The 18,364-nt window shown below is 45.0% G+C and overlaps 2 pseudogenes; both read left to right on the plus strand.

Annotated features, from left to right (window-relative positions):
* The first annotated feature begins 6 nt into the window (after window positions 1-6).
* LOC133220864 (NADH-ubiquinone oxidoreductase chain 2-like) lies at window positions 7-4,763 on the plus strand (annotated as a pseudogene).
* A 6,752-nt stretch (window positions 4,764-11,515) lies between these two features.
* Window positions 11,516-12,556, plus strand: LOC133220874 (cytochrome b-like; annotated as a pseudogene).
* Window positions 12,557-18,364: the final 5,808 nt, after the last annotated feature.

The following is an 18,364-nucleotide window of genomic DNA, read 5'->3' on the forward strand; positions in this document are numbered from 1 at the left end:
ACCACTAAAAACGCTGGTTAATATTTTTAGGTTGGGGCGACCCTGGAGAAAAATAAATCCTCCACAAACTAAGGCCAAAACCCTTAACCAAGAGCAACCCCTCAACGTGCCAATAGCACACAGACCCAATAAAATTGACCAATGAACCAAGCTACCCCAGGGATAACAGCGCAATCTCCTCCAAGAGCCCCTATCGACGAGGAGGTTTACGACCTCGATGTTGGATCAGGACATCCTAGTGGTGCAACCGCTACCAAGGGTTCGTTTGTTCAACGATTAACAGTCCTACGTGATCTGAGTTCAGACCGGAGCAATCCAGGTCGGTTTCTATCTATGACTTTAACTTTCCCTAGTACGAAAGGACCGAGAAAGTAGGGCCAATACTACAGGCACGCCCTTCCCCCAAGTGATGCCCCCAACTAAATCACCTAAGGGCCCCCACATACCCCCACAGAAAAAGGTTGCTAGTGTAGCAGAGCCTGGCAAATGCAAAAGACTTAAACCCTTTACCCAGAGGTTCAAATCCTCTCTCTAGCTCCCACAATGACCTGACCAAACATTCCTCCAACCTACCCTATTATAACAATAACATACATAATCCCAATCCTAATTGCCGTAGCATTCCTCACACTAATTGAACGAAAAATCTTAAGTTATATACAATCCCGAAAAGGGCCAAACATCGTAGGACCATTCGGACTACTACAACCCATGGCTGATGGAATTAAACTATTTATCAAAGAACCTATTCGCCCCTCCACATCCTCACCCCTCCTATTCATCACAACCCCAATACTAGCCCTCCTCCTCGCACTATCAATCTGAACACCCCTCCCCATCCCACTCCCCCTCACAGATCTAAACCTAGGCCTCCTCTTCCTTCTAGCAATATCAAGCCTAGCAGTCTACTCAATCCTATGATCAGGTTGAGCATCAAACTCAAAATATGCCCTAATCGGAGCACTGCGAGCTGTATCACAAACTATCTCCTACGAAGTAACACTCGCCATCATCCTCCTATCCATAGTTATATTAAGTGGAAACTACACTATAACAACCCTCACCACACTACAAGAACCACTATACCTCATATTCTCCTCCTGACCACTCGCAATAATATGATACACCTCAACACTAGCCGAAACCAACCGTTCCCCATTCGACCTTACAGAAGGAGAATCCGAACTAGTATCGGGATTCAACGTAGAATACTCCGCAGGGCCATTCGCCCTATTCTTCCTAGCCGAATACGCAAACATCATACTAATAAACACACTAACCACCCTCCTATTCCTAAACCCCAGCATACTAAATCCACCTATAGAACTATTCCCCCTCATCCTAGCCACAAAGACCCTACTTCTCTCCTCAAGCTTCCTATGGATCCGAGCCTCATACCCACGATTTCGATATGACCAACTCATACACCTCCTATGAAAAAACTTCCTCCCCCTAACCCTATCCCTCCACCTCTGACACACTAGCATGCCAATCTCTTACGCAGGCCTACCTCCTTACCTAAGGAAATGTGCCTGAATGTAAGGATCACTGTGATAAAGTGAACACAGAGGTACACCAACCCTCTCATTTCCTATTAAAACTTAGAAAAGCAGGAATCGAACCTACACAAAAGGAATCAAAATCCTCCATACTTCCTTTATATTATTTCCTAGTAAGGTAAGCTAAAAAAGCTATCGGGCCCATACCCCGAAAATGATGGTTCAACTCCTTCCCCTACTAATGAGTCCCTTTACAAAACTAATCTCAGCCACAAGCCTCCTCCTAGGAACAATAATCACAATCACAAGCAACCACTGAGTAATAGCCTGAACAGGATTAGAAATTAATACCCTAGCCATTATCCCCCTAATCTCCAAATCCCATCACCCACGAGCCATCGAAGCAGCAACCAAATACTTCTTAGTACAGGCAACCGCCTCCGCACTAGTTCTCCTCTCAAGCACAATTAATGCATGATTTACAGGACAATGAGACATCACCCAGCTCACTCACCCTCCATCACGCCTCCTACTAACCATAGCCATTGCTATCAAATTAGGCCTAACCCCATTCCACTTCTGATTCCCAGAGGTTCTCCAAGGATCAACCCTCACCACAGCTCTACTCCTTTCAACAATAATAAAACTCCCACCAATAGCCATTCTACTCCTCACATCACACTCACTAAACCCCACACTACTCACCACCATATCCATCATATCCATTGCCCTTGGCGGCTGAACAGGACTTAATCAAACACAAACCCGAAAAATCCTAGCCCTATCATCAATCTCACACCTAGGCTGAATAACCATCATCATCATCTACAACCCAAAACTAACCCTCCTAACCTTCTACATCTACACCCTAACAACAACCTCCATCTTTCTAACCATAAATACAACAAACACCCTAAAACTATCAACACTAATATCCTCATGAACTAAAACCCCTACACTAAACACAATTCTTATACTAATACTCCTATCATTAGCTGGCCTCCCACCACTAACAGGATTCTTACCCAAATGACTAATCATCCAAGAACTCACTAAACAAGAAATAACCACAACAGCCACAATCATCTCCATACTATCACTCCTAGGACTATTCTTCTATCTACGCCTAGCATACTGCTCAACAATCACACTTCCCCCCAACCCATCAAACAAAATAAAGCAATGATCCACTAAAAAACCAATAAACACCCTAATCCCCGTACTCGCCTCTCTATCCATCTCACTTCTACCACTCTCCCCCATAATCCTCACCACCACTTAAGAAACTTAGGATAATATCAAACCAAAGGCCTTCAAAGCCTTAAACAAGAGTTAAACTCTCTTAGTTTCTGCCAAGATCCGTAGGACACTAACCTACATCCTCTGAATGCAACCCAGATACTTTAATTAAGCTAGGACCTTCCTAGACAGGTGGGCTTCGACCCCACGACATTCCTGGTTAACAGCCAGGCATCCTAAACCAACGGACCTCTGCCTAAAAAGACTCCGATGCACCTCAAGCGCATATCAATGAGCTTGCAACTCAACATGAATTTCACTACAGAGTCGATAAGAAGAGGAATCAAACCTCTGTAAAAAGGACTACAGCCTAACGCTTAAACACTCAGCCATCTTACCACATTACCTGTGACCCTTAATCGATGACTATTCTCAACCAACCACAAAGACATTGGAACTCTTTACCTAATCTTTGGCACATGAGCAGGCATAATCGGCACAGCCCTCAGCCTACTCATCCGAGCAGAACTAGGCCAACCAGGAACCCTACTGGGAGACGACCAAATCTACAACGTAGTCGTCACTGCCCATGCCTTCGTAATAATCTTCTTCATAGTAATACCAATCATAATCGGAGGCTTTGGAAACTGACTAGTTCCCCTCATAATTGGCGCCCCTGATATAGCCTTCCCACGCATAAACAACATAAGCTTCTGACTACTCCCTCCATCCTTCCTCCTCCTACTAACCTCATCCACAGTAGAGGCAGGAGCCGGCACAGGATGAACAGTCTATCCCCCCCTAGCCGGAAACCTTGCCCATGCCGGAGCCTCAGTAGATCTAGCTATCTTCTCCCTCCACCTAGCAGGAGTATCATCCATCCTAGGAGCAATCAATTTTATCACCACCACCATCAACATAAAACCCCCCGCCCTATCCCAATACCAAACCCCACTATTTGTATGATCCGTCCTAATCACAGCTGTACTCCTCCTACTATCTCTGCCAGTCCTAGCCGCTGGAATCACAATACTCCTCACCGATCGTAACCTAAACACCACCTTCTTCGACCCAGCCGGAGGAGGAGATCCAATCCTATACCAACATCTCTTCTGATTCTTTGGCCACCCAGAAGTTTACATCCTTATTCTCCCAGGATTTGGAATCATCTCACATGTAGTAGCCTACTACGCAGGAAAAAAAGAACCATTCGGCTACATAGGCATAGTATGAGCCATATTATCTATTGGATTCCTAGGATTTATTGTATGAGCCCATCACATATTTACCGTCGGAATAGACGTAGACACCCGAGCATACTTTACATCCGCCACCATAATTATCGCCATCCCAACCGGAATTAAAGTCTTTAGCTGACTAGCCACACTACACGGAGGAGCCATCAAATGAGACCCACCCATACTATGAGCTCTAGGGTTCATCTTCCTATTCACCATTGGAGGTCTAACTGGAATCGTCCTAGCAAACTCCTCCCTAGACATTGCCCTACACGACACATACTACGTAGTAGCACACTTCCATTACGTTCTATCAATAGGTGCTGTCTTTGCCATCCTAGCAGGATTTACCCACTGATTCCCCCTATTCACTGGATACACTCTAAACCAAACATGAGCTAAAGCCCACTTCGGAGTTATATTCACAGGTGTAAACCTAACCTTCTTCCCCCAACACTTCTTAGGACTAGCAGGCATACCACGACGATACTCCGACTACCCAGACGCCTATACACTATGAAACACCCTATCATCTATCGGCTCATTAATCTCAATATTAGCCGTAATTATACTAACATTCATCATCTGAGAAGCTTTCGCCTCTAAACGAAAAATCTTACAACCAGAATTAACCTCCACCAACATCGAATGAATCTATGGCTGCCCGCCCCCATATCACACATTCGAAGAACCCACCTTCGTCCAAGTACAAGAAAGGAAGGAATCGAACCCTCATATGCTGGTTTCAAGCCAACCGCATATCAAACCAATTATGCTTCTTTCTCAATGGGGTGTTAGTAAACCAATTACATGGCCCTGTCAAAGCCAAACCATAGGTGAAAACCCTGTACACCCCCACATGGCCAACCACTCACAACTAGGATTCCAAGACGCCTCCTCCCCTATCATAGAAGAACTTGTCGAATTCCACGACCACGCCCTTATAGTTGCCCTAACAATCTGCAGCCTCGTCCTCTATCTACTAACACTTATATTAATAGAAAAACTATCCTCCAATACCGTTGACGCCCAAGAAGTCGAACTTATCTGAACAATCCTACCTGCAATCGTCCTTATCCTACTCGCCCTACCATCCCTCCAAATCCTATATATAATAGACGAAATCGATGAACCAGACCTAACCCTAAAAGCCATCGGACACCAATGATATTGATCCTACGAATACACAGACTTCAAAGACCTCTCATTTGACTCATACATAATCCCCACAACCGAACTTCCACTAGGTCACTTCCGACTCCTAGAGGTCGACCATCGCATCATTATCCCAATAGAATCCCCAATCCGCATTATCATTACCGCCGACGACGTCCTCCACTCATGAGCAGTCCCAACACTAGGAGTAAAGACAGACGCCATCCCAGGACGACTCAACCAATCATCCTTCATTACCACCCGCCCAGGAATCTTCTACGGTCAATGCTCAGAAATCTGCGGAGCCAATCATAGTTTCATACCAATCGTAGTTGAATCTACCCCTCTCACACACTTCGAGACCTGATCCTCACTACTAACTTCCTAATCATTAAGAAGCTATGTACCAGCACTAGCCTTTTAAGCTAGGTGAAGAGGGTAATATTCCCTCCTTAATGACCATGCCCCAACTCAACCCAAACCCATGATTCTCCATCATAATTATAGCATGACTAACCTTCTCTTTAATCATCCAACCTAAAATATCATCATTCACCTCCACAAACACCCCTACCCACAATATACCCCCAACTACCAAAAACCACCACTGAACCTGACCATGATCTTAACCTTCTTCGATCAATTCTCAAGCCCACATTTCCTTGGAATCCCACTAATTCTCCTCTCAATACTATTCCCTACTCTACTCCTCCCCGCACCAAATAATCGATGAATCACCAACCGCTTATCCACCCTACAACTATGACTCACCAACACCATCACCAAACAACTCATAACCCCACTAAACAAACCAGGCCACAAATGAGCCCTTATCCTAACATCACTAATAATACTTCTTCTAACAATCAACCTCCTAGGCCTACTACCCTACACTTTTACCCCAACCACCCAACTATCAATAAACATAGCCCTTGCCTTCCCACTCTGACTCGCCACCCTACTCACCGGCCTACGAAACCAACCAACAACCTCCCTGGGACACTTACTACCTGAAGGCACACCCACTCCACTAATCCCCGCTCTAATCTTAATCGAAACCATTAGCCTCTTTATCCGCCCATTAGCCCTAGGAGTCCGTCTCACAGCAAACCTCACCGCAGGCCACCTATTAATCCAACTTATCTCAACAGCCACCATCACCCTCCTCCCCATCATACCAACAGTATCCATCCTCTCTGCCACAATCTTACTACTACTAACAATCCTAGAAATAGCAGTAGCCATAATTCAAGCCTATGTATTTGTCCTCCTACTAAGCCTCTATCTACAAGAAAACATTTAATGGCCCACCAAGCACACCCCTACCACATAGTAGACCCTAGCCCATGACCCATCCTAGGAGCAATCACTGCCCTACTCACCACATCCGGATTAATCATATGATTCCACTACAACTCCTTACAACTATTAATCCTTGGACTCCTATCCATAACCCTAGTTATGCTTCAATGATGACGAGACGTTGTACGAGAAAGCACATTCCAAGGCCACCATACAACAACAGTCCAAAAAGGCCTACGATATGGAATAATCCTCTTCATCACATCAGAAGTATTCTTCTTCCTAGGCTTCTTCTGAGCCTTCTTCCACTCCAGCTTAGCTCCAACCCCAGAACTAGGAAACCAATGACCTCCAACCGGAATCATACCCCTCAACCCCCTAGAAGTACCCCTACTTAACACAGCCATCCTCCTAGCCTCAGGCGTCACCGTAACCTGAACCCACCACAGCATTATAGAAGGGAACCGAAAACAAGCAGTCCAGTCACTAACACTTACCACCCTACTAGGTCTATACTTTACCATCTTACAAGCAACTGAATACTACGAAGCCCCGTTCTCAATCGCCGACGGAATCTACGGTTCAACCTTCTTCGTAGCTACAGGATTCCACGGACTTCACGTTATCATCGGATCCACCTTCCTCCTAGTCTGCCTCCTACGATTAACCAAATTCCACTTCACACCCAACCACCACTTTGGATTTGAAGCAGCAGCCTGATACTGACACTTCGTAGATATCATCTGACTATTCCTCTATACAACCATCTACTGATGAGGATCCTGCCCTTCTAGTATATCCATTACAATAGACTTCCAATCTTTAAAATCTGGTTTACCCCAGAGAAGAGCAATAAACATAATCACATTTATACTCACCTCAACCCTACTCCTCAGCACAGCCCTAACCACACTAAATTTCTGACTCACTCAAATAAATCCAGACTCAGAAAAACTATCACCCTACGAATGTGGATTCGACCCACTAGGATCGGCCCGCCTCCCATTCTCAATTCGATTCTTCCTCAGTAGCCATCCTATTCCTACTATTCGACCTAGAAATCGCCCTCCTACTACCACTACCCTGAGCCATCCAACTAAAATACCCAACCACTACCCTAACCTGAACCTCTGCCATCATCCTTCTACTAACCCTAGGTTTAATCTACGAATGAACACAAGGAGGCCTAGAATGGGCAGAATAAGAAAGTTAGTCTAAAGCAAGACAGTTGATTTCGACTCAACAAAACATAGTCCACCCTATGACTTTCTCCATGCCCCTTCTCCACCTAAGCTTCTACTCAGCTTTTACCCTAAGCAGTCTAGGATTAGCCTTCCACCGAACACATCTCATCTCCGCCCTACTATGTCTAGAGAGCATAATACTCTCAATATACATCGCCCTATCAACCTGACCAATTGAAAACCAAACGCCATCCTTCACCCTTATACCAGTCCTCATACTAACATTCTCCGCCTGCGAGGCGGGCACAGGCCTAGCAATACTAGTAGCCTCCACACGAACACACGGCTCTGACCATCTACAAAACCTAAACCTCCTACAATGCTAAAAATCATCCTACCAACAATAATACTACTTCCAACAACCCTCCTCTCCCCCCTAAAGTCATTATGAACAAACACCACAACATACAGCCTACTAATCGCCACCCTAAGCTTACAATGAATAACTCCCTCATACTACCCCTACAAGCACCTAACCCAATGAGCAGGCACCGATCAAACATCTGCCCCCCTACTTGTTCTATCCTGCTGACTCACACCACTCATAATCTTAGCAAGCCAAAACCACCTACAACACGAACCACTCTCACGAAAACGAATTTTCATATTAACCCTAATCGCAATCCAACCTCTCATCATTCTAGCCTTCTCAACCACAGAGCTCATAATATTTTTCATCTCATTCGAGGCAACCCTAATCCCAACATTAATTCTAATCACACGATGAGGCAGCCAACCAGAACGCCTAAGCGCAGGCATCTACCTCCTCTTCTACACACTCATCAGCTCCCTCCCCCTACTAATCGCAATCCTCTATCTGCACTCACAAACAGGCACCCTCCACCTCCCCACCTTAAAACTCACCCCCCACCCCACATCCACACCAACTAAACACTGAACCACCACCCTCCTAGACATAGCGCTACTCACCGCCTTCATAGTAAAAGCACCACTGTATGGCCTCCACCTATGACTCCCAAAAGCCCACGTAGAAGCCCCAATTGCAGGCTCCATGCTACTCGCTGCCCTACTTCTAAAATTAGGCGGATACGGCATTATACGCATCACCCATTTAACAAACCCCCCCCAAAACAACCTACTCCTCTACCCTTTCATCACACTTGCCCTATGAGGGGCGCTAATAACCAGTTCAATCTGCCTACGCCAAATCGATCTAAAATCACTCATCGCCTACTCTTCCGTAAGCCATATAGGTCTAGTCATTGCTGCATGTATAATCCAAACACACTGATCCTTCTCGGGCGCCATAATCCTTATAATCTCCCATGGATTAACCTCATCCATACTATTCTGTCTAGCCAACACAAACTACGAACGCACACACAGCCGCATTATACTCCTAACCCAAGGACTACAACCCATCCTACCTCTAATAGCCACCTGATGGCTACTAGCCAACCTAACAAACATAGCCCTACCCCCCACCACAAACCTGATAGCAGAACTAACTATCATAACCTCACTATTCAATTGATCCACCCCCACTATCCTCCTAACCGGAGTCGCCACCCTACTAACCGCCTCGTACACCCTATCTATGTTAACAACAACCCAACGAGGAACCTTACCCCCCCACATCACAACACTCCAAAACTCAACCACACGCGAACACCTACTAATAATCCTCCACCTCCTCCCCATACTCCTCCTCATCCTAAAACCCGAGCTCATCTCAAGATCCCCCTTATGCAAGTATAGTTTAAATCAAACATTAGACCGTGACCCTAAAAATAGAAGTTAAATTCTTCTTACCTGCCGAGGGGAGGTTCAACCAACAAGAACTGCTAACTCTTGCATCTGAGTCTAAAACCTCAGCCCCCTTACTTTTAAAGGATAAGAGCAATCCACTGGTCTTAGGAACCACTCATCTTGGTGCAAGTCCAAGTAAAAGTAGTGGAAACAACCCTACTCCTTACCACCCTCACAGCCCTCACACTAATCATTATTCTAACACCCACACTCCTCCCCCTCCTATCAAAAAACTTCAAAAACTCTCCTAAAACTATCACCCTCACCACCAAATATGCCTTCCTAACCAGCTTAGTACCATCAACACTATTTATGCAATCAGGGTTAGACAACGTCACCACACTTTGAGAATGAAAGTTCATCATAAACTTCAAAATCCCCTTCAGCCTCAAAATAGACCAATACTCCATACTATTTCTCCCCATTGCCCTATTTGTAACATGATCCATCCTACAATTCGCACTATCGTACATAGAATCAGACCCATACATCACAAAATTCTTCTTATACCTGACAACCTTCCTAATTGCAATACTCACACTAACACTTGCCAATAACACCTTTCTCCTATTCATCGGCTGAGAAGGTGTTGGCATCATATCCTTCCTCTTAATCAGCTGATGGCATGGACGAGCAGAAGCCAACACAGCAGCCCTGCAAGCTATCCTATACAACCGAATCGGCGATATCGGACTTATCCTGAGCATAGTATGGCTCGCCTCAACCCTAAATTCCTGAGAGATACAGCACATACTTTCCCCCACAGAAACCCCCACACTCCCTCTACTTGGCCTTATCCTAGCCGCCACAGGAAAATCAGCCCAATTTGGACTTCACCCCTGATTACCAGCCGCCATAGAGGGCCCTACCCCAGTCTCCGCCCTACTCCACTCAAGCACTATAGTAGTCGCAGGAATCTTCCTACTTATCCGAACTCACCCATTACTCACTAACAACAAAGGCGCCCTCACCATATGCCTATGCCTAGGCTCCCTATCTACCTTATTCGCTGCTACCTGCGCCCTTACACAAAACGACATCAAAAAAATCATTGCTTTCTCCACATCTAGCCAACTAGGACTAATAATAACCACCATCGGACTCAACCTCCCACAACTAGCCTTCCTTCACATTTCAACCCACGCCTTCTTCAAAGCCATACTATTCCTATGCTCAGGATCAATCATCCACAGCCTAAATGGAGAACAAGACATTCGAAAAATAGGAGGATTACAAAAAATACTCCCAACAACCACCTCCTGCTTAACAATCGGAAGCCTCGCACTTATAGGAACTCCCTTCCTAGCAGGATTCTTCTCAAAAGACCTTATCATCGAAAACCTAAACACCTCCTACCTTAACACCTGAGCACTTCTCCTAACCCTCCTAGCCACAACCTTCACCGCAACGTACAGCCTCCGAATAACCCTCTTAGTGCAAACAGGATTCACCCGCATACCAACAATCACCCCAATAAACGAAAACAACCCACAAATCACAAACCCAATCACCCGTCTAGCTCTAGGAAGTATTACAGCAGGCATATTCATTACACTATACATAACTCCAACACACACTCCTCCCATGACAATATCCCTACCAACAAAAACCACAGCCATCATAGTATCCGTCCTAGGCATTATCCTCGCCCTAGAGCTCACAACCCTAACCCACACCATAACCCACCCTAAACAAAACCACTACTTAAACTTCTCATCTACACTAGGGTACTTCAATCTCCTAACCCATCGCCCAAGCTCCACAGCCCTATTAAACACCGGGCAAAAAATTGCCAACCACCTAATCGACTCATCCTGATACAAAAAAATCGGACCAGAAGGACTCGCTAGCTTACAAGTCTTAGCGGCCAAAACTTCAACCACATTACACAAAGGATTAATCAAAACATACCTAGGATCATCCGCACTATCCATCTTAATCATCCTACTATCCCTATAACCCAACCCTAATGGCCCCCAACCTACGAAAATTCCACCCCCTCCTAAAGACAGTAAACAACTCCCTAATTGACTTACCAACCCCCCCCAATATCTCCGCCTGATGAAACTTTGGATCCCTCCTAGGAATCTGCCTAACAACACAAATCCTAACAGGCCTACTCCTAGCCACCCATTACACTGCAGATACTTCCCTAGCCTTCTCCTCCGTAGCCAACACATGCCGAAACGTACAATATGGATGACTAATCCGCAACCTACACGCAAACGGAGCATCATTCTTCTTCATCTGCATCTACCTCCATATCGCTCGAGGCTTCTACTATGGCTCATACCTCTACAAAGAAACCTGAAACACCGGAGTCATCCTCTTACTCACCCTTATAGCAACAGCCTTCGTGGGTTACGTCCTCCCATGAGGCCAAATATCATTCTGAGGGGCTACAGTTATTACAAATCTATTCTCCGCCATCCCCTACATCGGACAAACCCTAGTAGAATGGGCCTGAGGTGGATTCTCCGTAGACAACCCCACTCTCACTCGATTCTTCGCTCTACACTTCCTACTCCCATTCATAATCACCGGCCTAGCTCTCATCCACCTGACCTTCCTACACGAAACGGGATCAAACAACCCCCTAGGCATCTCATCTAACTGCGATAAAATCCCATTCCACCCATACTTCTCCCTAAAAGATCTCCTAGGCTTTACAGTTATACTCCTCCTACTAACCACCCTCGCCCTATTCTCACCCAACCTACTAGGAGACCCCGAAAACTTTACCCCGGCAAATCCACTAGTAACCCCCCCACATATTAAACCAGAATGATACTTCCTTTTCGCATACGCAATTCTACGCTCAATCCCCAATAAACTAGGAGGTGTCCTAGCCCTAGCAGCCTCCGTACTAATCCTATTCCTAAGCCCACTCCTCCACAAATCCAAACAACGGACCATAGCCTTTCGTCCCATCTCTCAGTTACTATTCTGAACCCTAGCCGCTAACCTATTTATCCTAACATGAGTAGGAAGTCAACCAGTAGAACACCCATTCATCATCATCGGACAGTTAGCCTCACTAACCTACTTCACTATCATCCTAATCCTATTCCCCATCACCTCCTCCTTAGAAAACACAATCCTCAATTAACTCTAATAGTTTACAAAAAACATTGGTCTTGTAAACCAAAGAACGAAGATTTACCCTTCTTAGAGTTAGAATCAGAAAAAGAGGATTAAAACCTCCATCACCAACTCCCAAAGCTGGCATTTTACATTAAAACTACTTTCTGACCCTAAACAGCCCGAATGGCTCCCCGAGATAAACCCCGCACAAGCTCCAACACAACAAACAGGGTCAACAGCAATCCCCAACCAGCCACTAAGAATATCCCCACCCCACAAGAATAAAACAAAGCTACCCCACTAAAATCCAACCGAGCAAAAGATGTCCCCACACTATCAACAGTGCTTACCCCAAACCCTCCACCCTCCCACCCCCAAACCGTAAACCCCACACCAAAGACCAAAACAAACCCTAAAGCATATCCCACAACACGCCAACCATCCCAAGCCTGAGGGAATGGGTCAGCAGCCAATGACACAGAATACACAAAAACCACCAACATCCCACCCAAATAGACCATAAAAAGCACTAAAGACACAAAAGAAGCGCCTAAACTCACCAACCACCCACACCCTATAACAGAACCAAAAACTAACCCAACAACCCCGTAGTATGGGGACGGGTTGGAAGCTACCAATAACGCCGCCAAAACAAACCCAAACCCTAAAAGCAACACAAAGTAGGTCATAATGTTCTCACTTGGAGTTATCCAAGGTCTATGGCCTGAAAAACCATCGTTGTCCTCTCAACTATGAGAACCCCCAACCACAATAGGGCCCTACCATCTCAGCGTAGGGCCCTATTAACCATTATTAATCCCCTATATAGAGGACCCCCCTTACCCCCCATTGGCAAATGTGGGTTACTTATACAGACTATGTGTATCGGGCATTATAGGATTGTCCCTTATACATTACATTAAGTCTCTTGATGACTAGAGTCTTCATGTTCTTGTACTATATACTGTATAGGTGGATAGTAGGTTGATCTAGTTCTGTCCTACTTCAAGGAGTGGAGTCTTAATGATTATTCATAGTGTACTTTAATGGTCTAGGTCAGTAGAGTACTTCTCTTAACTTCTATAGGTTACAGCATATGGAAGTGCTTGGGTATCAGCGAAGCTGAATGGCTCAGGTCATAACTTGTCCGGTTGGTTTCTTAGCTGTACACATCGATTCTATGTCACGGAGGACCAACGTCAGGTACCAGGTTATTTATTGGTCGGTCTTCTCACGAAGCTGCGCCTCCACTCAACGGAGTCGGTATTTATCACGTCTAGCGTCAGGATCATTCTTTCCCCCTACACCCCTCGCACGACTTGTACTCCACCGTGCCTCTGGTTCCTCGGTCAGGGCCATGGCCTGTTTGATTGAGTATTCTATTATCTTCAAAGTCATCACCTCTAGTCTGCGTACCTTTTGCCGCATGATTAGATCACTCAAGTGCCTATAATACTTTTGGTATTTCTTTTCTCTCGATCCCTTCAACTTGCCCCTCGATGCGCCTACCGGCGGGTAAACACAATCTCTTGACGTGTGCCCTATGTCCTTCGGTCTGTTCTGGTCCTCAGGGATTAATTAATGATACGGTTGAAGTATTTGGCGGTATCATTCTCACACTGATGCACTTTCTCAGCCATCTGGTTATGGTGTATCCACTATCCCCCTACATGCCATAATTCTTTTAAATGGTCGTAGGACATAATTTCAGAACTTTAAGCACTAACAAATTTTTGATTAGTGTCGACTCCAGCAGGAAAACTTTATATCGTCATTTTCACCTTTTTTACACCCCTGACAAACGTTACAAACAAACGGACACACCCTCTCAATTTACCAATCATTGAAAAGGTGTTTGTCACCGCCACCAGCCACCACCGTAGCCCCCACCGTACTCCAGTAGGGTAATTCCAATTTTTTTGTTAAAATTTGCCTCTTTATTTGTTTAACTTTTTTAACTTTACTTAATTTTACTCCTACCTGAAACCTTTAAACATCTTAAACACAACGTTTATTACCTTAACTTTTAACAAACCTCCACCCAAATATCCAATAAACATCCACACCCAACCCAACCCAGTTCACCCACCCAAACATAAACAATAACAAACCACAAAATACCAACTCCAAACAACCACTGTCCCTTCACCCCACCAAAACCCAATCCAATAAAACACACCCCAACACTAACAACATCACCTACTCTACATCCCCCAAATCACCATAATACACCCTACCATAAAGTATGGGAATCTTACCAGCCTCAGCACACCACACAAATATACCCCACCAAACCCCAATCCAATAAAACACACCCCAACACTAACAACATCACCTACTCTACATCCCCCAAATCACCATAATACACCCTACCATAAAGTATGGGAATCTTACCAGCCTCAGCACACCACACAAATATACCCCATCAAACCCCAATCCAATAAAACACACCCCAACACTAACAACATCACCTACTCTATATCCCCCAAATCACCATAATACACCCTACCATAAAGTATGGGAATCTTACCAGCCTCAGCACACCACACAAATATACCCCATCAAACCCCAATCCAATAAAACACACCCCAACACTAACAACATCACCTACTCTATATCCCCCAAATCACCATAATACACCCTACCATAAAGTATGGGAATCTTACCAGCCTCAGCACACCACACAATCTACCCCCATCAAACCCCAATCCAATAAAACACACCCCAACACTAACAACATCACCTCTCACGCACATATCACCATAATACACCCTACCATAAAGTATGGGAATCTTACCAGCCTCAGCACACCACACAAATATACCCATCAAACCCCAATCCAATAAAACACACCCCAACACTAACAACATCACCTACTCTACATATCCCCCAAATCACCATAATACACCCTACCATAAAGTATGGGAATCTTACCAGCCTCAGCACACCACACAAATATACCCCACCAAAACCCAATCCAATAAAACACACCCCAACACTAACAACATCACCTACTCTACATCCCCCAAATCACCATAATACACCCTACCATAAAGTATGGGAATCTTACCAGCCTCAGCACACCACACAAATATACCCCATCAAACCCCAATCCAATAAAACACACCCCAACACTAACAACATCACCTACTCTACATCCCCCAAATCACCATAATACACCCTACCATAAAGTATGGGAATCTTACCAGCCTCAGCACACCACACAAATATACCCCATCAAACCCCACCACCCCAACCCAAAAGCCAACACCCCAAATACACCACAACACACCACACATAACCCAACACAAGCCCCTGTCATAAACCCCTCGCCTTATACCAACCAATACCCCCAACCACAATAGGGCCCTACCATCTCAGCGTAGGGCCCTATTAACCATTATTAATCCCCTATATAGAGGACCCCCCTTACCCCCCATTGGCAAATGTGGGTTACTTATACAGACTATGTGTATCGGGCATTATAAGATTGTCCCTTATACATTACATTAAGTCTATTTGTAGATTAGAATTTTCATGTTCTTATGCCATATCATGTGTGAATGGATAATGGATTGATCTAGTTCTGTCTTGCTTCAGGGAGTGGATGCTTAATGACTAATCATGGTAAATTATTAATGGTCTAGGTCAGTAGAGTACTTCTCTTAACTTCTATAGGTTACAGCATATGGAAGTGCTTGGGTATCAGCGAAGCTGGGTGGTTCAGGTCATAACTTGTCCGGTTGGTTTCTTAGCTGTACACATCGATTCCATGTCACGGAGGACCAACGTCAGGTACCAGGTTATTTATTGGTCGGTCTTCTCACGAAGCTGCGCCTCCACTCAACGGAGTCGGTATTTATCACGTCTAGCGTCAGGATCATTCTTTCCCCCTACACCCCTCGCACGACTTGTACTCCACCGTGCCTCTGGTTCCTCGGTCAGGGCCATGATCTGTTTGATTGAGTATTCTATTATCTTCAAAGTCATCACCTCTAGTCTGCGTACCTTTTGCCGCATGATTAGATCACTCAAGTGCCTATAATACTTTTGGTATTTCTTTTCTCTCGATCCCTTCAATTTGCCCCTCGATGCGCCTACCGGCGGGTAAACACAATCTCTTGACGTGTGCCCTATGTCCTTCGGTCTGTTCTGGTCCTCAGGGATTAATTAATGATACGGTTGAAGTATTTGGCGGTATCATTCTCACACTGATGCACTTTCTCAGCCATCTGGTTATGGTGTATCCACTATCCCCCTACATGCCATAATTCTTTTAAATGGTCGTAGGACATAATTTCAGAACTTTAAGCACTTACAAATTTTTGATTAGTGTCGACTCCAGCAGGAAAACTTTATATCGTCATTTTCACCTTTTTTACACCCCTGACAAACGTTACAAACAAACGAACACACCTCTCAATTTACCAATCATTGAAAAGGTGTTTGTCACCACCACCAGCCACCACCGTACTCCAGTAGGGTAATTCCCAATTTTTTTGTAAAATTTGCCTCTTTATTTGTTTAACTTTTTTAACTTTACTTAATTTTACTCCTAAAATCCCAAACATCTTAAACACAACGTTTATTACCTTAACTTTTAACAAACCTCCACCCAAATATCCAATAAACATCCACACCCAACCCAACCCAGTTCACCCACCCAAACATAAACAATAACAAACCACAAAATACCAACTCCAAACAACCACTGTCCCTTCACCCCACCAAAACCAGCGAACCTCCCAGCACATAAAACAAAACAAACAAAACATGTATCCCAAAACAAAACACATACCCCGTCCCTGTAGCTTAAACCAAAAGCATGGCACTGAAGACGCCAAGATGGACACCACTCCCAAGGACAAAAAAGACTCAGTCCTAACCTTACCATTAATTATTGCTCAACACATACATGCAAGCATCTACGTTCCAGTGCAAACGCCCCCAACCCCTTACTAAGACAAAAGGAGCAGGTATCAGGCACACACCCAGTAGCCCAAGACACCTCGTCCAGCCACACCCCCACGGGTATTCAGCAGTAGTTAACATTAAGCAATAGGCGTAAGCCTGACTTAGTTAGAGCAACCTAGGGCCGGTAAATCTTGTGCCAGCCACCGCGGTTATACAAGAGACCCAAATTAACAGTCTACGGCGTAAAGAGTGACCTAAGACTATCATACACCAATTAAGATCAAACTACTCACCTCAGCCGTCACAAGCTAAAGATACTCAGAAGCCCAACACTAAAAATGATCTTAACCCCATGATCCATCCCACCTCACGAAAGCCAGGACACAAACTGGGATTAGATACCCCACTATGCCTGGCCCTAAATCCTGATGTTTCCAGCACATAAACATCCGCCCGAGAATTACGAGCACAAACGCTTAAAACTCTAAGGACTTGGCGGTGCCCTAAACCCATCTAGAGGAGCCTGTTCTATAATCGATAACCCACGATACACCCGACCACTTCTCGCCAAAACAGCCTACATACCGCCGTCGCCAGCCCACCTCCAATGAGAGCATAAAAGTGAGCCCAAAAGCCATAACCCGCTAACAAGACAGGTCAAGGTATAGCCCACGAGGTGGAAGAAATGGGCTACATTTTCTAATAATAGAATACCAACGAAAGGGAGTATGAAACCCACTCCCAGAAGGCGGATTTAGCAGTAAAGAGGGACAATCAAGCCCCATTTAAACTGGTCCTAGGGCACGTACACACCGCCCGTCACCCTCCTCACAAGCTCCAACACAACATACTACCTAATACAACAAATAGCTGAAGATGAGGCAAGTCGTAACAAGGTAAGTGTACCGGAAGGTGCACT

Source organism: Neopsephotus bourkii, unplaced genomic scaffold, assembly GCF_033783945.1.
Source record: "Neopsephotus bourkii isolate Nb327-2 ecotype Australia unplaced genomic scaffold, CSIRO-AGI_Nbou_v1 NB_142, whole genome shotgun sequence".
In the NCBI taxonomy this organism is placed as follows: domain Eukaryota; kingdom Metazoa; phylum Chordata; class Aves; order Psittaciformes; family Psittacidae; genus Neopsephotus; species Neopsephotus bourkii.